We start from the raw sequence: 22,908 nt of genomic DNA on the forward strand, positions 1-22,908 counted from the left end.
GCACTCGGAGCCGGGAGGGAAGTCGACGTGAGGCCGAGGCAGTGGCGGGCTCCGGGTGTCCGCGCGCTGCTTGTTCGCTGCGGAGGAGCGCGGGAGGCGGAGCGGCGGGCGCAGACGCCGCGGGCCGGCGCGGAGGGCGGCTGTGGGGCGCGCGCGGAGGGCGGCTGTGGGGCGCGCGCGGAGGGCGGCTGTGGGGCGCGCGCGGAGGGCGGCTGTGGGCGGCGCGGAGGGCGGCTGTGGGGCGCGCGCGGAGGGCGGCTGTGGGCGGCGCGGAGGGCGGCTGTGGGCGGCGCGGAGGGCGGCTGTGGGGCGCGCGCGGAGGGGGGCTGTGGCCGGCGCGGAGGGCGGCTGTGGGGCGCGCGCGGAGGGCGGCTGTGGGGCGCGCGCGGAGGGCGGCTGTGGGGCGCGCGCGGAGGGCGGCTGTGGGCGGCGCGGAGGGCGGCTGTGGGGCGCGCGCGGAGGGGGGCTGTGGGCGCGCGCGGAGGGCGGCTGTGGGGCGCGCGCGGAGGGGGGCTGTGGGCGGCGCGGAGGGCGGCTGTGGGCGCGCGCGGAGGGCGGCTGTGGGCGCGCGCGGAGGGCGGCTGTGGGGCGCGCGCGGAGGGCGGCTGTGGGCGGCGCGGAGGGCGGCTGTGGGCGCGCGCGGAGGGCGGCTGTGGGCGGCGCGGAGGGCGGCTGTGGGGCGCGCGCGGAGGGGGGCTGTGGCCGGCGCGGAGGGCGGCTGTGGGCGCGCGCGGAGGGCGGCTGTGGGGCGCGCGCGGAGGGCGGCTGTGGGCGCGCGCGGAGGGCGGCTGTGGGCGCGCGCGGAGGGCGGCTGTGGGGCGCGCGCGGAGGGCGGCTGTGGGGCGGCGCGGAGGGCGGCTGTGGGCGCGCGCGGAGGGCGGCCGTGGGCGGGGGGCCAATCGCGGCCGGCAAACGTCGCCTGGGGCGGCGGCGGGGACCCTGTCCCGGAGCGCGGGGCGCTTCGTTTTGTCGGCTCCGGCTCCGAGTCTGCCCGTTTTGCCAGAAAAGGTTGTTTATGAAGTCTGTAGGTAAGTGTGGGGGTGCCTTTTCCACCTTCGGGAGGGAAGGCCGGGACGCCCAGCGCGGCAGGCTCGAGGCCCGCACGTGGTGCTGGGACTCCCTGGAGGACTGTCCGGGTGGCCCCACGCCTCCGCCCGGCAGCCACCCTCCCGGCCACCAGAGCTGTCGCACCCCAGGTCCGGAGCAGTCGGCCAACTGGCAAAACCTGCACACGCGCCACCCGTGAGGCCCACGGATTGCGCCCATCGCTTTAAAGTGCTTCATCTGTGTTCTCCTTTTTTTTTTTTTTAAATTTTACTTATTTATTTGAGAGCGCGCGCGCTAGTGGGGGGAGGGGCAGAGGGAGAAACAGAAGCAGACTCCCCGCTGAGCAGGGAGCCCGACGCGGGACTCGATCCCAGGACCCTGAGGTCACACCTGAGCCGAAGGCAGAGGCTTAACCGACTGAGCCACCCAGGCGCCTATCTGTGTTTTCTTGTCAGAAGAGGAGGGAAAGACCTGCCCTTGTCCCTCGAGGAAGCCGACTAGCGTTTGTGTCTGCGCGGTGCCGTTAGATACATTTTCAGTTTGGCCTTTAACTCACAACCCACCATTGTTTGTATTTGGTGCAGGGACAAAAATATCGGCATGTCCCTCTTATCATTTCACAAAATGAGTTTATGGTGGCTTCAAAACCGACAAATTCTAAAACTCATTTCGGAAAACTCAAAGGTATAGTAAGTGGTTAAGGAAGAGATATTAACATCATTCGAAATGTTTTGCCTCCTTTTAAAATATAGTTTATTCACAAATTTCTTTCTAAAACATTTAAAATTATGCCTCAAATCCATACTGAGGACAAAAAATTTAAAACTATACATCAATGAAAATGAAATACAAATATGAAAGTCCCCCAGGACCCCATCATCCCAGTCCCACCACTGATGGTAGCATGTGTCCCTGTAAAACTTTCCCCATAAACATATATGCCCATAGACGGTGTACTTCTGATGTTAACATCATGCGCGTGTTTTCATGTTCATGAATGTGTACGGGGTCCTCTCCTTAAATGGCTGCACATCGTCCCCTTGAATGGAAGTGCCCCAGTGCCTTTGTCCAGTCCCTCTGGAATGGGTGTGTATGTTCTTCTCATTCCTTCATCCGTTCTATCTACCTGCTATTACAAAAATTGCTGGATAACCATTCTTATACGTTTTTATAAAGTTTTCCAATTATTTTCATAAGAGAACATTCTACAAGTTGAACTGGTGGGACAGAGGGTACAGTCTGGTTTTCTGCCCTCTAGAAAGTTGGTCCCAAGAGCCCACCTCCCTTCTCTTTCACCAAGAATAGGTAGAGCCTACTCTGTTCTTTCTTTAAACTTGGAACATTATGAACGTGCCCAAAAGTTGGCAGAAGAAACAGTACAAGGGACTCCTTCAACCGCGTTCATCTCTGGCAGTGCCCAGCCCGTGGCCAGCTCTGGCTACCCTCCTGCTCCGCACACTGGAAGCAGGTCCCAGATGTAATGTCAGTTCACCTGTAATTATTTCCGAGTGGCCCTCCCAGAGGCATTTAAAGAGCATAACCACAAAAGATTATTAGTCCTCAAAAAAACATTTACAATAATTCCTTCTATTATGAAATCTCTAGTCTCTGGTTAAATTCCTGCGTACTTTATCAATTTCATAAATGATTGATTTGGGTTTTTTATACGACTTGTTTCGAATTGGGATCCAAATAAGGTCTACATATCCGATGGGCTGATGAGTTTTGTCTCTTCTGATCGAGGGTCTCCCACTTTTTTCCCCCTTGGACTGTATTTTCAAGAAGCTGGTTTGTTCGTAGAGTTTGTCAAGATTTTGCTAATCGTGTCTCTCTTGTGTTTTACCTAGTCCTCTGACCTCTGTATTTCCTATAAAGTGGTAGTTGATCAGAAAGCTTGATCAGATTTGATTTTGATTTTTTGGCAAAAGTTCTTTTTTGATCCTTGCCTTTCTGATCTTTGCTGCTGACATTGTTCTTTTCATCTGGGTATCCTGCATTCCGTTTCTGATACGTTTATTGGTCATGTGCATATCTTCTTTTATGAACTTCCTGTCTTTGCCCATTTTTCTATTGGGACCTGTATCTTTTTGTTATTTATTTTTAAGACTTCTTTATATATAAAGGCTAATAAGTCTGTTTTTCTCTCAAATACAAATATTTTTCCCACTTTATAATTTTTCACTTTCTTCTCAGTGATGCTTATGGTCCCCTTAGCTGCATGTAGGACTCTCCTGTCTGTCGGCCTCTTTTTCTCTGGTTTCTAGCTTGAGAATTACTCAAGAAGGGCCTTCCTTTCCCCCAAATTCTGTACAGTGTTTACATTGATATGTAATTATGCATCTTCAACTTTGCATGATTTTTATTTCATTCTTAACATTTAAAACTTTGCTCTACCTAAAAATTTTGGGGGGCAGAGGATGATATGTCTAGCTCGATTTCTTCCCCAGATATTAATCAGTTATTCTAACCACATTTTTCTCTACTGATTGTAAATTCCATTTCTACCATATATGGGATTGCTTCTGTGCTTTCTCTTCTGTTCTTTGATCTGTCATTCTCATCTGGTGGCTGTAGCACTGTGTGTGTGTGTACATGGGGGCGGGCGCATGCATGTATGTGGCTTTTTTATTAAAACATAACACATGCAGAAAAGTGAAAAGTCAGGGTCCAGGCCCAGTGCACATCCTCATGTGGACAGCCTACTTCTCCATCAGCCCCTGTTATTTCTCAGAATGCTCCTGGCTTTTTTCACACGCTTATTCATGCAAATCAACCTCAGAATCATTTTATCAGATTTCAAAAATAAAAGCCACATAAGACATCGATTAGATTTCTGCTGAATTTACTGATTAATTGCAGGATAAGCAGTAGCTTTCCAGTCTTGAGACTTACCACTCAGAGACACGGAGTATTTTACCATGATAAATACTTTTTATGTATCTAAGGGCTTCCTTTTCTTTCTGTTTTTGGTTTTTTGTTTTGTTAGACAGGTCTTGCGCTTGTGGCTCAACCCTAGGTATCTTTTTTCCATTACATTTTCTGATTATAACTGTTTTACCAGATCATTTCCTGGAATATTGCTGTTTAAAACTGAACAGTGCATTTTTTCCCTCAAATGCAATGAGAAGGAAACTACTCTGTACTTAGTGACACTGTATGTCAGTGTACTGAATGGTCATTTTTAACAATCTAAAACCCTTTGAGGGAATAATTATCCTCACTCTACTATTAAGGACAGAGGCTTGTCCAAACTGGGCTTCTCCGACCCCAACAGCTGCCCCTCCAGACCCATGCTCCTCAAACTGCACATGGGTCTCAGGGGTAGGAGGGTCTTGTTAACATGGGGACACTAGGTCTGGGAGGGTCCCTGAAGTCTGCCTTTTTTTTTTTTTAAGATTTATTTATTTATTTGAAAGAGCGAGAATGAGAGAGAGAGACAGAGTACATGAGAGGGGGGAGGGTTAGAGGGAGAAGCAGGCTCCTCGCCGAGCAGGGAGCCCGATGCGGGACTCGACCCCGGGACTCCAGGATCATGACCTGAGCTGAAGGCAGTCGCTTAACCAACTGAGCCACCCAGGCGCGCTTAAGTCTGCCTTTTGATAAGCTCCCAGGAGATGCCGCCAACCACGTTCTGAATATCTGGGCGTCCCTGAGTCATTGAGGTTGTGAGAAAATGGGACCTTTGTGGAGGGGTGGGGAGCTCCCTTGTTCTATGTGGAAAGTACTTCCGATTTTCTGGAGAAATTTGAATAGTATATTTAGCCAGACGAGGCAGCCCTCAAACCCAGTACATGAAGTAGTGGTGTCTGGTGGATCGCAGGGCTGGGGTAGGTGCCTGCCTGGGACTCCCCTGCTTCTCCCATCACTGACCCTGTGCCTCGGTTTCCTCTTCTGGAAAAAGCAGTGAGCGATGGAATGATGCATTTGAGGTGCTTTGAACGGGGCCTGGCAGTAGTGACTGCGACTGCATACCTCTGCATGGGGCCTTGGAGCCCAGCGCCCTGGTCCCAGGATGTCAGTGACAGGGTGTAAAGCTGGGCCCTCTCTGCCTCTGACGTTGACCTTGACCCTGTGGTGAAGCCCCCTCCCCCACAGGGGCAGGCCGTGTGGAGAGCACCATTCCAGACGTCATCCTGGGGCCGCTGGCCTCTGCTCATGTCTAGTACTCGTGATTTCTGTGCACATTTTAAAGCACCTTTAGAAACTTCTGGCCCATCAGTTCCTTACAAATCCGTATGCATATTTGTTGAGGATTTCCGGCCAGCCATCACACAGGGTCTCGTACTTCTGCAGCCTGGCAGGAAGGCGGGGCTGTCTGGCTCAGACTTAGCAGGGCTCAGCAGGGCGGGCGCTGAGTTGCTCCTCGGGGACAGACTTCCAGTTGGAGAAGATAAAACAGCTCTGGGGATGGGTGGAGTTAACTGCTGTGCAACAGTGTGGACATGTTTCATGCCACAGACGGGGACGCTTAAAAATAGCACAATTTAAGTCCTGTGTATTTTACCACAATAAAAAAAACAAATCCAATCAAGGCTTACAACAACTCAGTCTTTTCCCTCTCTGTGAGAAATGGAAGCATTTCTTCCTCTCGTCTCCCGTGATCATCGGCTGTGGATGGTCCCGACACTAATCACTCATTCTCCAGTTCCCCTTCTTCCGCCAGCCACTGGAAACCCCGGAATAATTTGGGGACTCAGGCAAGCCCCCCCACCCCAGGTTCGATGGGCAGATGGTCAGAGAGAGTTGGGGATGAGTCTTCGATCCCCACGTTTGGGGATCTGGAGCCAGAGTGGGAAGTAGGTTGGATTCACTGAGCTGTTTCTGAGCAGCCCGGGCAGTGGGCTGCTCGGCAGCCGTGTGCACGTTCCCTAACTGGAGGTGGCAGGTGACTGGGTCCCTCACTGACCGATGGGGGTGGAATGCAGAGTGTGCGTTTGTGCTCCCCACCTCCCCCGGACTCAGCAGGGGCTTCTGTCTGACCATCCCTTTGCTCCACTGTATTTTGGGCCTACCGTCTCCTCACAGAGGCACGGTCAGCTGTGAGCCGCCTCAGGGGGGATGCCTGTGCGAAATGCTCCCCACGGGGTAACTGCCACTTTTGAGCCGTGCACGTGTGGCTCCCCAGGTGCCCTCCCTGTCCTACTGGTGACAGTGCTCCCACTTCCAGCTTCCCGGTGGACGGGAGAGTCTGGGAGCTTTGGAGGCTGGGGAGCAGCCCTGGGAATGGCTTGCTCGGGTCAGTCAGGGTTAATTGTGCATTTACAAATACACAGTGACTTTTTAGCTGAAATTCAGGATAGACAAGATTTGGTTAGTGACATCTCAATTCACTTATGTGAAAATAATTACACAAATACAAACTTAAATCACATTTAGTTATGACCTTTATAAAAAAAAGAGTAAAATTATAGGAAAAGATGGAACCATCAACCACAAATGTATATATCAATTAAAGTGATCTTTTTGGTCGTTCTTCTGGTGAGACCCACTTAGTCATGTTTCAGGAAAGCCAGTTGAGTGACGAGCTAAATCTTTTAATTTTCAAAAACATTCTTGACAAGCCTCTTAATAACTAATTTGAATTAGCAAAAGAAATCTCACCTCAGGGCTCATAAATGCCTTTGCCAGTCCCTGAAAGTTGTCGATCGTGAAAAATGACCTGTGGCCGTTTGCGCGTCTCCTTTGGAGACGTGTCTGTTCATGTCCTTAGTCCATTTGCAAATTGAGTTATTAGCTTTGTGCTGTTGAGTGAGGTACTGGAGTCCCTTACTTATCTTTGAAATTAGCCTCTTATCAGATGGGTGATGCGCAAACCTTTCCCGCCCTCCTGCAGGATGCCTTTCTGCTGTGCCGGGGCTTCCTCTGCTGGGCAGAAGCTGTTTAGGTTCACGTGCTCCCACTGTCGATGTTTTCTCCCATTGCCGGTGCGCTCGGTGTCCTACCCACACCATGTGATGTCATCCCCAGAGTCAGTGTCCCGGTGCTTTCCTGGTGTTCTCCTCTGGAAGTTCAAGTTTCAGGCCTTACCTTTGGGTTTCCAGTCCATGTGGAGTGGATTTTTGTGTGTGATGTAAGATAGGGCTGCACTTTCATTCTTCTGACCGTGGTTTCCAGTCCCCTGAGCACCGTTTGTTGAAGAGACTTCCCCGTTGTGTGTTCTCGGCGCCTCTGGTGAAGGCCCCTTGACCGTATATGTGTTTGTTTCTGGCTCTCTGTTCTGCCCCACGGGTCTCCATGTCTGTCTGTATGCCGGGGCATACTTTCTTGGTGCCTGTGGCTTTGTAATGTATTTCGAAGTCAGAAAGTGGGATGCCTTCAATGGGCACGTGAGAAGGTGCTGCACGTCACTCATCATCAGGGAAATGCAAACTCAAACCACGATGAGATCTCACCTCACGCCTGCTGGGATGGCCGTTCATAAAACAGCAGAAGACAATGAGTGCTGGTGAGGATGTGGAGCCACCTGGAGCCCTCGCGGACTGTGGCTGGGGACGCGAACGTGTGGCTGCTGTGGAGAATAGTACAGAGGGTTCTCAAAAAGTTAAAAATAGAGCTGCCACATGACCTGACAGCTCCACTTCTGGGTATATGCCCAAAAGAGTTGAAAGTGGGATCCAAAGTGATATTTGCACTCCCACATTCATAGCAGTATGACTCACAAGACATGGAAACAGTCCTAATGTCCATCAACAGATACATGGATAGAGAAAATGTGGTCCATACACACAGTGGAATATTATTCAGCCTTAAAAAAGAAGGAGATCCTGCATTATCTGACAACCGGGAAGAAGCTGGAAGACATTATGCTGAGTGAAACGAGCCAGTCACCGAGGGACAAATACTGCACGATTCCACTTAAGGGAGGCGTCTACAATAGACTCCGGGAAGCAAACGGTAAAATGGTGCTTGGGCATGAGGAGCTGTTGCTCAGCGTGTTCAGCTCCAGCTGCGCAAGACGGATACACTGGGGAGCTCTGCTCCCAATGGCGTACCTCTAGCCAGTAATACGTGTTGCACACTTAGACATCTGAAAGGCTAGAGCTCATGTTAAGTATTCTTACCACAATAAAAATTTAACCCCCCGTGCAAAACAAAAAACTGACCGGTCACTGCAGCAGCACTCTGGAGAGAGGGTTGTGCTCGCTCTCTCCGTCTTTCCCTTTAGATCCAGACACTGCTGCTGCTCCGGGAGGGTCCTCTGTTCCCTGGTCACCGCTGGAGGGTTTTCTCCCACTCCCCAGGGCCAGCAGCTTCTCCCTGAGGTTAGGGCAGCACCCTAACAACAGAAGAGGGGGAGACTTCTCACAAAGACCCTTTGTCTCCCCAGATGGTTCCACTTACAGCACGGTTTCACTGGCATCCCGGGTAATTGATAGATGCACTGGAGACCTGTGGTCCCAGAGTTCAGGCTGCAGAGAAGCCCACGTTGGCTGCCGCCCCATCTAGACTGTAGAGTCCCACAGCTGGCCGTGTGTCCCCTCAATCCTCACGTCCCACAGCAAAGTCCTGACACAAGTGGAAAGGCTCTCACCAGGCCCCAACGTGCTCCAGGCCTCATTCTAGAAAACACCTCCCTGGACATAGAGGCTAGACCCGGAAGATCTGACTCAGTGTCCCCGAAAACCCCAAGAATAGCAGTTGTGGCCTCCACAACCTCCAGAAGTCCCACAGCAGCTGAGCAGTGTTTACAAGCTGTCTTGGTCTGCACCAGTCCAAGAACCTTTGGGCCTTAACAAGAAGTGACATTTTGAAGCAATTCGTATAAATTGTAAGATCGTATGATCTGCCCCCAGATGTGGTATTCGGATATGGTGGCAAATGTTTATTACACAAATGATCTCCACCAATATCTGACTGGCATTTTAGCAAACATGCTTGGAAAACGTTCTTAGGACATGTATTCTTTCCTCAAAATTAGTGCAAGAATTGTCAAACACTCCACTGATACTTAATTTATCTATGAGGCTGTTGGGACTCCTCTGATCCTCAGGTGTCCTGGTCTAAACTCCTACTTCAATCCTGTATTCTTGTAGGAATACTCGTAATATGGGAATAGGCGGTGGTATCTAGGATTACACCGGCCTGATGAGACCGTGCAGACCGGAGGCCAGGCCTGGGGCGCGGGCGCTTAGTCACTTCCTCTGGGGCATTTTCTCCTTCCACTGCCTGTCCTGGGGAAGCCCTGGATGTCAGGGGGCTGTGGCTAGTACTCCTGCCTCCCGCCGGGGCTCAGACCCAATGACTGACCTGGGTGGGGTCCACAGACCCCTGCTCCCTCACCGTCAGGTGCTCAGACTGCAGAGCAGGTGCCCGAGCTCTGGGTGGGATCAGGCCCCGACCTCTTCTGCAGCTGCTTTGCCCCGGCTTCTCCCATCTTGCCCCTACTCGCACAGGTTTCTCCCAAGGGGCCTGTCCACGCTCCCTGGCACAAGTGCCCTTGCCTTGGGCTCCTTCCCAGTGGACCTGGCCGGAGGTCAGGACAGAGCAAGTTCTGGTGGGTGGGAAGGATGCTGTCGGCCGGGCAACGAGAGGGTGGACAGCAGGGGATAAGCGCTTGTGATTGAAGGAACCTCAGCTGCTGCTGTCATGATTAACTTAATTTAAAAATCTAACACAAATATAACCCAGTGCTAACACTTAATTCTGGTGAGAACGTGCATGTGTGTGACGCACTGTATTTTTCTTTTGTCTTTTTGTATTTCTTAAGATGTTCTTTCACAAATTAACTTTGAATAAGGAGTGCATTGGCTTCGTAGTACAACCCAAGGTCTGCAATGAGAGCTGCGCCTGGCTCTGTCTATGCAAGTCCTAGATGCTTTGCACAGAGCAGCTCAGGGAGTCCCCGCACAGTCCCCTGAGGCAGGAAGGGTCATCCGCTCTGGAGACAGGGAGGCCAGGTGTCTGGCTGAGGCCACGGCGCAGGTCGGTGCTGAGGGCAGGGCTTGCCCCCTGGCTGAGGGGCTCCGAAGCTCCTGTTCACACAGTTTTGCTTGCCGCATGCTCTCTGTATTGAAAACAGTCTCTTAGAGTAATTTTTAAAATGGAATCTGAGTGCTAACTCATGTTTCTTTGGTAGCTTATTTGAACTTAATTCAGATGTCCCCTATGTTATTTGAGGTAGAAAATGTCATGTGTTGATTTTCAAGTTTCTTTAAAACATGTTACAAAGCTTTACTAGGATTGCATTTTTCTTTTCCATAGTTTGCCTTTATTTTGTGGGTGAACTGACTTTTATGTTTCAACGATGATGACAAGGTCACCGTGCTGTTGCCCCCATATCCAGTCACACTGACTCAGCCATCTGCCTAGGATGGCCCCCACCCTGTCTACACAGGTCCTCCTCCCAGACGCCCGGAGGGGGGGCTGCTGGTAGCTCTGTTAACCTCCTATGGCCCTGAGGCAGGTGCTCTCATCCATTTTGGAGATGAGGAAGTGGGTCCTAAAACCGAATGGTGTAGCTGAGCGAGGTTTGCACTGGGCTTGAAGGGGAGGCAGGGAGGGTGCATCACAGGGAGGATGCCAGGGCTGGGAAGAGCTCCCTGGCACCCATACAGGTTTGGGGCGCATCTGCAGGGTCAGTTTGAAGTGATTTTAATGACCTTTGAAAGCTTCAGGAGCTCAGGCCACCATGACGCCTGCCATGTGCTTGGCCAGTCGGGCTCTGTGAGGTGTGTGAGGGTCCTGAGGAGTTGGGAGCACCACTGAGCGTCCCCTTCCTGCTCCTGGGCCCTGCGACCACAGATTCCAGAGGTCCGTCTTTCCCAGCTCAGAGTCCACCACCTACCACCTGGTTCTGAACCGCCCTGAGTGTCTCCTCTGTCTTGATGACTCTCTCCTGGGTGAGAGCCTCGTGTGCAGGCTGAGAAAGCACAGAACGCCTACCATGAGATTTGAACTCACTCCTAATTTTATCACCGATAGTCCCTAAGTGTTGCTATGTTTGTCTCTTTCTCAGCTTTGGTCCTGAGCAAAGTCCTCAAAGTCTAAAAACCCAGACTCATCCCAGCCGAGGGAATGATCTCCCTCCCAGAATTGGAAATGGCACATACTGCATGTGGCCTGAGGAAGACTTGTCACTCTGGCAGCAAAAACCCCAAACAAACAAGGCCGACTGCTAAGTCAGAAACTGTCTTGGGGGCGCCCTGGGTGGCTCAGCTGGCTGAGCACCCGACTCTTGGTTTCAGTTCAGGTCATGATCTTGGGGTCATGGGATTGAGCCCTGCATTGGGCTCTGCTGGGAGTCCTCCTGAGATGCTCTCTTGCCCTCTGCCCCTTCCCTGCTCATGTTTGCTCTCTCTCTCTCTCTCAAATGAATGGATAAATCTTAAAAAAAAAAAAAAGAAAGAAAGAAAGAAAGAAAAGAAAAAGAAAAAAGAAACTGTCTTTGGCCGTAGCGTGAGCCGGGATGCCTCTGCAGGTTCCCTGCCCAGACCCGCCTGCATGACAGTGGGGTGCCTGAGCATCTTCCAGGAGCTGGGGAATAGCAGCTCCCTGGGCAGGGCCCCTGACCCCAATGTGGGGAGATCTGGACCTGCCCGCTGTGTTGCACACCAAGCTCGGGGAGTCACTGCCCGGCCTGGAGGGCACGCTCAGCACAAGGGAAAGAAACAAGCAGCAAAGACAGAACACAGAGTGGAGGAAAGGGAGCTCCCACCCGCTGGGCTTCCTGCCCCACTGGCCACTGGCGGGTGGGGCCAGGGCGGGAGCACAGCCATTCCAGCCCTGACCTAGCCCCATTGTCCTACGGCGTTGAGACAAATCATGTTGCACTGGAGGGGAGGACCAGAAAGCCAGCCACCAGCCTTGAGCACAAACTCCTCTGGGCTTCTAAGGCAACAAGAAGGACGGTCTGATGTATATCCCCATGGTTGGGAGGAAGGAAGTACGCTTGTTCTTTAGGAAAAACTGCCTTATTTCCGTGGAGCTAAATCAGAAAAAATACTTCCAGTGGATCTTTATGTAAATTACATTGATGGGGGGTGGGGAACATCCCTGACTTGGGGCACCAGAGGCCAAGGCCAGGGTGTTGTAATCTGAATGCATGAAGGCATGTCTCCAGGAGCCAGGTTGATGTGGCCACCGTGTCGGCGATCTCAGCTGATGCAGGGACAGGAGTTAGAGGAAGTGGGTCTCTCTCTCTCCATTCCCTTTGCCCTCCCCCAGCTTTGTGGCGATCTGCTGCCTTTGCAGTGGGGGTACCTGGCTGTCTGGGCTGCTCACTGAGGGGAGGTCAAGGTCCTTGAGGAAGACTACAGGTTGCAGAGCTGTGGGCCCTGCTGGGGCACTAAGGCAGTCTTCGGAAGGGCTGGGCTCCTGGAGGCCCCGGGTCGCCCCCAGGCCTGGCTGCTTCCCCATCATGCACCCAGGCCCTTCATGCCTTGACAGACCCTCAGACATCCTGAGCGGACACTCGGGATGAGCAAGAGCCGACTGCCTTTGTTCCATATGCAATAGTAAGGACGCTAACAAAATAGCAGTAGTGAGCTCTTAGGTGCAAGCAGGACTTCTCTGGCACATCGCCTTGATGGCTCCTGATCCCCACGATGACACCACGGGCCCGTCCCAGCCTTGTCCCCACTTTACAGATGAGAACAGCAAGCCAGAGAAGCTGCGGGATGCACGCACTGGCTGTTCCCGGCGCCCACCTGGATCTCAGCCGGAGTCTGGGCCGACTTCAGAGGCGCATGGCGACAAGCCAGGTGGCCATCCTCTGTGCAGGCACCTGGGTAAGGATGCGCGGGCCTTTCCTGGTGATCAGAAAGCTGTAGTGCGTGTTGTTTAGAATGCAGAGCGTTAAGGTGTACAGACACACAGCTGAGCGGGGTCTCACATGGCCCTCCTCCCCCCGCCCCTGCAAAGGGAAGGGGACGCCCCCGGGAGATGGAACTGCCTCTCAGGGAGACCTTAGGCCCCACGCAGTGCACCTCGGGGCCATTGTTTCAAGCTCACGAGAGGGGCTGGAGCAGGTGGGGCCTGGCGCCTCCAGAAACACGGCCGGCCCCCGGCAGGGGGGCTGGCAGCGGGCACCACCCGTGGCTCACACGGAGATGGCAGCTGTACATATTTAAGAGGAGCATGGCCGGCTTCCTATCTGAAGGATGTTTCCCCGGAGAGACCACCACCATTTGATCTATTTTTGATTAAAATGTAAAAATTAAAAATTAAATCAAATGGTAATAGAACTCCTTGGGGAAAACACACTTCGGTTATGAAGTATTCCCCACAGTAACCTTGAGACTCTTACAGCAGCATTGTCTCATCCGTAGGTGGTCTTTTTATGACACACATAATTAAAATGAATTGCAGTGAGAACCACCAAATGCCTCCTTCAGAGGTGTGGACTGCGGGCTGGCGCTTCTGGAACAGGTGCTGGTCGGGGAGGCACCAGGCGGACGGGACAGATGGGGCTGCCCAGCCAGGACGGGACCCTTCCCCCTGCCCGTCCCCAGTGCCGCCTCATCCCGCCCACATTGGCCAAGGATCTCACCTGCTTCTCCTGCCCAAACAGCCGATGCGCATTTCGAGTCATGTCACCCAAGTAGGCGCAACTGGATTTCCTAGGAAAATGTGTTTGCAGAATCCAATATGCAGCTTATTTGTATCAGGCTACTTTGTCAGTCTGCCTTGGAAATGGGAAAGCACCTTTCAGAGGTAGAGGGTGGCTGCCTTGAATTTGCATTCCCGACCCCGCGGCTGACGGATACGCGGCACTCTGGTTTGAAGGGATGTGACCTTCTGAGGTCGTGACTTCATCTCCATTAGCGTGGGGTGTGACTGGACATGCTGTGGCTGCCTAATGACAATTTCTGGTCTGCATTCATTTTTTGAAACCTCTGCTTTGGATGAAAATGCCACAGAATAACAGCATTTCCTCCCTAAAGATCTTTTTTTTTTTTTTTAAGATTTTATTTATTTATTTGACAAAGAGACAGCGAGAGAGGGAACACAAGCAGGGGGAGCAGGGGAGGGAGAAGCAGGCTTCCCGCGGAGCAGGGAGCCCGACGCGGGGCTCGATCCCAGGACCCTGGGATCATGACCTGAGCCGAAGGCAGACGCTTAACGACTGAGCCACCCAGGTGCCCCTAAAGGTCTTAAGCTTTAGACAGCTACCAGCGACGCTGTGCCATGGTTTCTAGGCAAACAAACATGCAGGGGTGCCAGGCCCAGAGGTGCCGATCCAGGGTCGGGGGCACAGGGCCTGTGCCGGCCCCATCTCAGAGCACACTCAGGTGGGGCCCCCACCTTTCTGATTACCTGCTGGTGTCAGCCTGCTGATATGTGACACATGGTGATTTTCCTTTCTGTTCTCAAAAGTTGTGGCAGCCAGTGACAGGCGTAATGATTTGTGATGGAAGTGCTCTGATGAGCATGCAGCACAAGCCCCGGGCAGGACAGAAGAAGCCCACCTCAGAACCTGCCCTGCTGGGAAGCACCTTCAGGGTCCCCAGTGGCCAGGCCTGGCCTGAGGATCAAGCTGGTCCCTGCCCTCCAGGGAAACCCAACTCCCTGGGTCGGGTCCAAAACTTTCTTCAGGGGTGGGTCTTATTCACCTCCACGGGCCTGCGGGCCCTGGCCGTGGCTCTGTGGGAGCCATCATCACAGTGAGTGTGACCATCTCCCACCAAGCTCAAGGTCCTGAGGGGAAAGAGCTGCAGGTAAGAGCTGGGTGCCTGGAGTCTGCAGGCTGAGAGGTGCCGCTCACGGGAGGCCCTGGGAGCTCTGCCCCTCACATGGCTGATGTGCCGTTGGGTGCTACGGACTGCGAGGGCCTGCTGGGTTGGGTGCCCGTGAGCCCCAACCCTCAGAGTTTCAAATCTATCATGTGCAAACTAAAAAACTGCCCACCATCTACAAGCTGCAAGCGGGTCCTCCCTGCAGGAGGCTGAGCTCTGCACTGCCCTGGGGCGTCAGTCCTTCCTTTTGGTTTAAGCAGTGGGTGGACAGATGCCCTGGTTATGAAGAGGGAGGGCTCAAGCAGCTCGTAGTTCAGAGGCAAGGAGATGCGGGGTCTTCGGGACGATCACAAGTCTCAGCTGCTCAGGGACCCAGAAAGCAAAGGGCAACACAGGGGCAGGGGGCTTTCTCCCACATGCACATGGGACCCAGCACATGTTATAAATGACATCTTTTTAAAAATCTGTTTTCCAGTGGTATTTTCCGTGGCTGGTATTTGGGAGGAGTTTTAGATCTTTATAGATGTGTTTGATCTGGCCGGCTGGTACACCTTCTTGTTCATTTTTAATACTTTCTTTTTTTTTTTTTAATTTTTTATTCATTTGACACACAGAGACACAGCGAGAGAGGGAAAACAAGCAGGGGGGATGGGAGAGGGAGAAGCAGGCTTCCCATTGAGCAGGGAGCCCGATGCAGGGCCTCTGGGATCATGACCTGAGCCGAAGGCAGACGTTTAACAACTGAGCCACCCAGGCGCCCCCCGTTTTTAATATTTTAACAAATTAATTCTCCTGGATTTTCTAAGAATACCAACATGTTTATAATGATAACTGATTTTGGTTTAAGTATATTGGCCCCTCAACTCCCTTGTTTATTTATTTTTATTTTTTACTATTGGCAGGTGCTTTCAAAAACTTTGTGTTGTGGGAGATTCAAACCTGCTTACATGTAGAACCAGAGACTGGGCTCCCCTGTGCATCGTCCAGCTTCATCAAGTGCTGACTCAGCCCATCTTGCTGCTTCTCTCTCTGTGAGGACTTCTGTCCTGGGGTAGATGAAGCAAAACCAAGGCCTTGTTTTATGTCATCCTAAAGACTCCAGCATGTATCTTTAGCAGGTGAGGATATCTTGGCCGCACTTTTAACTTCCCTACATCTCACAAAACCGTGACTCCCTCGTATCATCTGACACCATTCACACTCACTTTTCCTCCAGGTGATGAGGTCGGCCCTCCTTCCTTCCTAGACCTTCTTCCGTGGCTGGTTTCCTGCCTGTCACACCAGTTAGACGTAGGCTCTCTACGTCTGGTTGGAGTGATGAAGATGCGTGTGCCTCTGAGTAGTTATGGGTCTGAGAAGGCAGGAGCAGATACAGAACAGAGTGGATTTCAGGCATCCGGGGTGAGGGGGTAGCACAGCTGTGGGGAGAGCGGAGGGGCCGGTGCTGAAGGAGTCTCCGTGCTGAGGGGCTGGTTTGCGTGGCTTGGGCAGCTCCAAGGAGAAGCGCCAAGAGGCTCCAAGGCTTCAGCCTGAAACACACCAGCCCTGAGATACACAGGGCCAAGACTGTTCTAGAAAACGGAGAGTAAAATGGATCACAGAGTTGCTTCTGAAAAAATGAGCTGAAGAAAGCACTTACCCATTTATAAACTCTTCTAAGAATGTAGATTCAATCCAAGTAGCAGAGTTTTTGTTTTCTAATATATTTCCTTGGTCAGTTAACATAGTTCCATCCAGACTGCTCTGAGTGGCTAACACTTGCAGAATGATTTTTCCATCGACCTGGTGACCACGCAGTGTCTGACTTAGCACAAACCCTGGTCCGGCCCTGAAACTCAGTGCCTGTCTCATGTCTTCCCCCACCCCACCCCGTACCCGGTGCTCTGTCTCATGTCTTCCCCCCCCCCACCCCGTACCCGGATGCCCACAACACTCTGCCTGGTGGGGGGTGTGTATGTGTGTGTGTGTGTGTGTGTGTGTGTGTGTGTGTGTGTGTATATGCATGTGAGTGTGCATCAGTGCAGATCTGGCTCATCATTTTAAGAGGAACAATAATTCTCATAGCCAGTATACTACTGAGAGACACTGAGGTTACTTTTGAATTTTGCCTATGGCAAAAATGCTAAAATTCATAGGCTAGAGTATGCAACTCTAATCTAGATAGTTTACTATAAAATTAGCAAGAATTTTTTAAAAGCATAATACTTAGTGCTGGTGAAGATGTGGAAAAGGCACTCAGTCACTCTTGGTAGCTGTAAACGGTGTTACGATCATTTTGGATGACAATTTGGCAAATTCTATTAATACGTAAAATGCTCCTGCTCTTTGGTTAATTTGTGGCTTTCCTGGGAAGTGAGTCTATGTGTAGATTTGTGCCCAAAGGTGCCTTTTGAGCCTTGCTCCCCAGACCTCCGAAAGGACCTCCTGAGCCCAGACTCCGTATGTGGAAACTCTGGCGTCCCGAGAGGCTTCAGCATGTGGAGGCGTGTGTGCTCGGAGGTGAGAGCACTGGCATGTAGGGGTTTGCTGCTTCGCATTCTGTCTCCAGCACAGCTTCTCCCGGGCAAGACGTCAGCTCAGGAGCGCTGTCTCTTTCCAAGTGAAACCGGTGTCGCAGACTGCCCTGCAGGGGTCAGAAGGAGGTGATGCCGTTTGGGACCGTGCAGCACCTCCTGCCCACCTCAGAGGTCTGGGGGTGGCCATGGGGTCCTCACCAAGGCTTCGCATCCTTTTGTATGTTGGCTCCTGCCCAGGAGTGTTCCCCTGAGTAAGGGGCCCTGTGCAGTTCCCCAAAGCCCTCCTAGCCCTCAGTGCCCCCCAGACGCTGGGCCTCCTGCTTCACCACAGTGGCCTCTGCATTCTGTTCCTTTGAGTAAGGTGCAGGGTGGGGCAGGGGAGAATCACCAGAGGCTTTTATTGCTGTCTCACTTCTCTTTGGAAGAATAAGAATTGTGAGAATTTGACACCACTACTTGGTGTCCGTGAACCAAATGACCCACTGCCTCAGCTGCTTTGCCAAAGGAGCCTTGGCATGGCCTTCACCTTGGAGAGAGTCAAATGTTCACACGTGCCTTGCACAGCAGACAAGCAGATGTTAGGATGCAGTTATGGGAGTTCTGTGGGCTGCTTGGCAAGCCACTGGCTGGCACAGGGGCATCTCTAGCCCAATAGGGAGTGGGGTCTGGGGCCCCTGACCCCAGGCCTGCTGATGCTGCTGGCAGCCAGATTTCCCAGCATTCCCTTGAAGAGGTGGCCCCCAGGCTCAGACTGCTCCAACCGCAGCTCCTGGCGTCCCCACGGATACGTCCACTCTCATAATCATCCCAGGAGAAGGGAGAGGGGCAGAGGATGGGGGTTCCTTCCTGGAGCACCCTCACAGCCTACCATTGGCTTTGGAGCCAGCGTCCCCCAGTAGGCCAGTTTGTTATCCCAAACCTCGTGCCCTCGATGCTGTGTACTTTGCCACATCTGTCACTGGATCATGCCATTAGCTCTCCGGGGACAGCAATTCATGGTCATCCCAAGTGCCTGCACCCAAACAAAATAGTGTATGAGAAGCCATGAGGTTTCTTAGAGGTAAAGAGGCATCCTTATCGTCCGCGGTTTACGAATGAGACAACAGGCCCAGGTTGTAAGCTGCCTTGAGGACTCAGCCATATGGGACAGAGCAGCACTGGTCAGGGCTTCTGTCTCCATTCCTGGCTACTAGGTGACCGACTCTCCCAATCTGTCTGTGACTGAGGGTCTCCCGGGACACATGGTTTTCGGTGCTAACATGGGGACTTCCAGGTAAACTGGTGGCAGTTACTCACTGTGCCCAGCCTCTCCCAGGCTTCTCCTGGGTCCTCCCTGCCAGCTGGGACCCTGTCTCCGAGCTCAGAATCCCGCGGTTCATGCCTTTCTTCCAGGTTGCCTCACCCGCCTCCTCCCCCTGTGGAGGCCTATCACGGGAGAGCACACACAGTTGATGCTCAGTGGTTGTGTCCCAAGGAGCACTGAATGGGTGGCGGGCAGGGCCTGCAGATGATAGTCAGGAGGGCAGCCTAGTGCCAACCTCGTGAACTGGGCAGTCTGAGGCCAGGGCGGGGGGGCAGGGAGGGACTGGGGCTGCGGCTGGGCACCCTCCAGGCCCTGGACCTCGCCCATACCTCCCGACTGCCCTGGCTGGTCTTTGTATCCCATCATTTAAATTGAACAAATGCTAATTAAGAAAATAATCCCCCTGAATCATTTTCCTCCCAGCCTACATGCCTGTGTCCAGAGGCCAAGTCTGGAGGAAATGTTAACACAGGCTAATGAAGACCTTGACTGTGACTCGAAGGACTACCCTGCTGGGGCAGAATCCTGGGCAGGAGATGGCAGCCAGCAGATGCATGCTCCTGACTGACTTAGAACAGAAGTGGGGGCCTGTGGCGAAAGTCGAGGGGTCGGGGGGATCTTTCCTAGACCTGTTATTCTCTAGTGAATGTATTTCTCTTCCCGTGACCACATGCAACTGAGGATTTATCCTCAATCAACAAATGAGAAGTTCTGAGCCAGAAACCCGAGTCCGTGCTGGTCCTCCACCTGGGGCGCTCCCGCCACCCGCTGGCCCAGACATCTGGGGACCCATGCCGTCCTGCTCTGCCCATACCTGCTGGAAGCCGGGACCGCATGTTTCTCCCTGTCACCAAAGAATTAAAGACAACATCTCGGGTAGGAAGCTATTGTGGAGGGTGGAAGTTTCTGGCCAGGCAAATAAATTGGATTTAAGTATATTACAGTCATAATCTTTTTCTGCCTCTCTCCAGACGGTCTCTGTACATGGAGAAATGAGAATGTATTCGCAGACAAAGCGTGACCTGAGGGAGAAGCCTGCCGGAATCTGGATTTTCAATAACATAAGACAATAAAGCTTAGACTTCTAACCTGCTGCAATATGGTCAGAGTATAAAGAGCTTAGCTCCTAATAAAAGGGCAGGGCTTCCCCTCATATCTGAAGATCCGGACCCCCCAGAAGGACACTTCATAAAGATCGTAACGGGTTAGCCTGGATCACACAGACACGAGGCCTTGTTGACCGATTGTCTGACAGTTGTCACCTATGGATCTGATATTAATAAGTCCCGTGTTGATTTCCTCAGGGTATTTTTGTCCCTGTAATTGCACATCTTCCTGTTGTGACCCTACACTGGGTGGCATGTTGCATGCACGTTGCACCCTTTTTTCTGGGGTTTGCCCACTGTGATATGGCACCTCCCTGAGTGGGGGGGATGAACTAGCAGCAGCTGGACAGTGGCAAGGGCAAGCTCGTAGAATACAGGACAGAGCCACCTGAGCCACCTGCTTCTCCCTGGGAGCTCGAGTACTCTGACACCTTCCACAGGAGGAGAGCGGGTGAAATTCAGTATCGTCAGCCATCCTTCTGTGAATTTGTTTGCCTCTCAGAGACTTTGCCAGGGGATTAATGGGTTGCCAGGTGGTTCCCCTGACAGCGTAATTGAGGCAAAGTACGTGAATCTACTGCATGAATATAATTGCATGAATGAAGTGAGGGACAGTAGTGGAGCTTGGTTAAAAATCTCTGACACATAAAATGCCACTGAGCCTGCAACAGAGAAGTGGAGAATTGGACCAGCCAGCAGCCCCTCTGGCTGTGCATCCTCTCCCATGGTGCCGATGGCATTGCCCTGACTCCTGCCCCCTTCCGTTTCCACCCAGACTTTCTGGTGGCCCCAAGGCAGGTCCATGCCATGCTCTGCAGTATCATCTGCACTTTAAAATGACATTGAGGCCAAGTATTCCAGAACATTTCAATTCTGTTCACTCCAGGTGCTGCTTTATTCCCCTGGCTGCACCTCAGAAGAGCCCACCCCTCTCATGTGGGACACATCTCTGCAGAAGTTTTCATTTCTGGGGTGTACCCAGTGGGGAGAGGCAAGTGTGGGATGCTGGATGCTCTAGGACAGGACTGTAGACTCTGCTAGGCTCCTTCCTTCTCTGGGAACCCTGCCCTGGTCCACGTGGAGAAGGACGACAAAGGCAAGCACCTACTGAGGTAAGGCACGTACCTGTGTGCAGCCATGCCATACTTTGGGAACTCAGGACACCTTCTGTAGTGATTTACACCAATCAGGGAGCCATGTCTGTTTCTCCCTTTGATTGTTAAAGACCATTGAAAATGTGGCATATTCACAGCAAGACACAGCCATGGGGAGGCTGATGATGAGAAAGGGGCCACCCCTCAGGTAAAGTGCTGGATAGGGTGTCAGAGGGGCTTGGAGAGGAAACTGCCCACCTTAGAGCCAGGCTCTTGGGGCTGCCGGGAGCTGGTGCTGAGCCACAGACCAGGCCCACAAAAACCATCTGGTGCCCTCCATCCAGTATGGGAACTGCCCCTACAGATGCTTATGGTCCTGTGACAGGAGGTCCCGGGGTCTGTGGGTGGTGCCCATGACCTATTGATCTTGGAAGACCAGAGCCCAAGACCCAAAGTGGGTTCCTGGTCAGACAGGCCTGATGTTGGAGGTTGGTATCAGACATGCTGCTCACTAGCTCCATGACTGTATCTTCCTGAGCCTCAGGTTTCTCATCAGAATATGATAATGACATGGGTGCCATTGAGTTTATCAACTGAATTAATCACAGCCTTTTAAGAGAGGGTGGTCCTCAGCTTTTACAGGGCATTGTTACAGGATTAATTGTTTTCCTCCCAAATTCATATGTTGGAGTCCTAACCTCCAGTACCTCTGAATATGACTATATTTGGAGATAGAGTCTTTAAAGGTAATTAAGGGTAAATGAGGTCATAGGGTGGGCCCTAATCCAATGTAACTGTTGTCCTTATAAGAATAGGAGATCAGGACACGGCACAGAGGGAAAACTGTGAAGAGACAGGGAAACAATGGCCATCTACATACCAAGGAGAGAGGCCTCAGGAGAAACCAAATGTGCTGACACCTTGATTTTCGACTTCTACAGTCCACAACTGTGAGAAAATAGATTTCTGTTGTTTAAGCTACATAGTATGTGGTATTTTGTTATTGTATCCTGGGCAAACTGATGAAGACAGGTTTGCTCACAGCTGCCTCTGCCCTTAGCCCAGAGAGAGTTGGCCTTTTATTCCTGCTCAGAGGCCTCTGAGCTTTGTGACAGGTGGGCAAAATACTGGTGTGTTAGAAACAAGCATAAGGGAAACTCCTATGGACCTAGCCCTCTTGTAAATAAAATCTACAAACTGTGGACCAAAACAAACAACCAAACAAAAAACAGCTCTACCCAAGTCTCTGGTCAGCCCCTAAACTACACATGCTTTTAGGCAGATTCAGAGCAGTTAAAATAAAAGCAGATCTGAACTATGATTTGACCTGACATGAAAGAGAGTTTGCAGTTTAAGTTCGGTCAAAACAAAAACAAAAACAAAACAAAAATATCAACGTTCTCTGGAGGACGAAAACAGCTTACTAAAACAAAAAATCAACATTCTCTAGAGGATTAAAACAACCCAGAATCTCTGCACCATAACATTCCCAATACACAACATTCCAGGATACAATCTAAACTTGCTTAAAAATGTGATCCAGACTCAAGAGAAAAGTCAGTCAACTGAGAACAATCCTAGATGGTCTCAAGATGTTGGAATTAAGAAGACAAGGATTTTTAAGGAGCTATTATAATTGTATTAGATGAAATAAAATATGCTGGCAGTGAAAGAAAAGAGAAGAAATCTCAGCTAAGAAATAGAAATTATGAGAAAAATCGAATAGAAATTCTAGAACTGAAAAAATGTAATCGCTAAAACTAAAAATTCAGTGGATTGGCTTATTACTAGAATGGAGACCACAGATGAAAGAGTCAGCAGACTTGAATATAAAAAGTATCAATGTCCAATCTGAAGAAGAGAGAGAAAATAGATTGGAAATAATGAACAGAGTGTCAGGAAAACTATCAGAAGGTCTAATATATGTGCAATTTGCGTCCCAAGTGAAGCAACAGAGATTGTAGCCGAAAAAGGATCTAAAGATATAGAGGCCAAGAAATTTCCTAAATTTGGTGAACACATAAATTTGAGTTTCAAAAGCTCAGTGAACCCTAAGCAGGATAAATATATATAAAACCACATCTAAGCCTCCTAATCAAACTGCTGAAAATCCAAAGAAAGAGAAAACCTTTAAGGTAGTCAGAAAAAAACTATACACATTGTACCTGG

The 22,908-nt window shown here is 51.5% G+C and overlaps 1 long non-coding RNA gene across 3 annotated transcripts; it reads left to right on the top strand.

The window, feature by feature from the left end:
- The first annotated feature begins 913 nt into the window (after positions 1–913).
- On the top strand, positions 914–19,627 carry LOC118553646 (uncharacterized). 3 transcript variants are annotated; one of them, XR_013449552.1, is made up of 4 exons: positions 914–1,028; positions 15,623–15,838; positions 19,221–19,415; positions 19,511–19,627. It is a non-coding gene; the product is annotated as an uncharacterized LOC118553646 (long non-coding RNA). The 3 variants fall into 3 exon arrangements; XR_013449553.1 differs by lacking the exon at positions 914–1,028 and adding an exon at positions 6,540–12,773; XR_013449554.1 differs by lacking the exon at positions 914–1,028 and adding an exon at positions 14,107–14,702.
- Positions 19,628–22,908: the final 3,281 nt, after the last annotated feature.

Source organism: Halichoerus grypus, chromosome 7 (assembly GCF_964656455.1).
Source record: "Halichoerus grypus chromosome 7, mHalGry1.hap1.1, whole genome shotgun sequence".
Lineage (NCBI taxonomy): Eukaryota > Metazoa > Chordata > Mammalia > Carnivora > Phocidae > Halichoerus > Halichoerus grypus.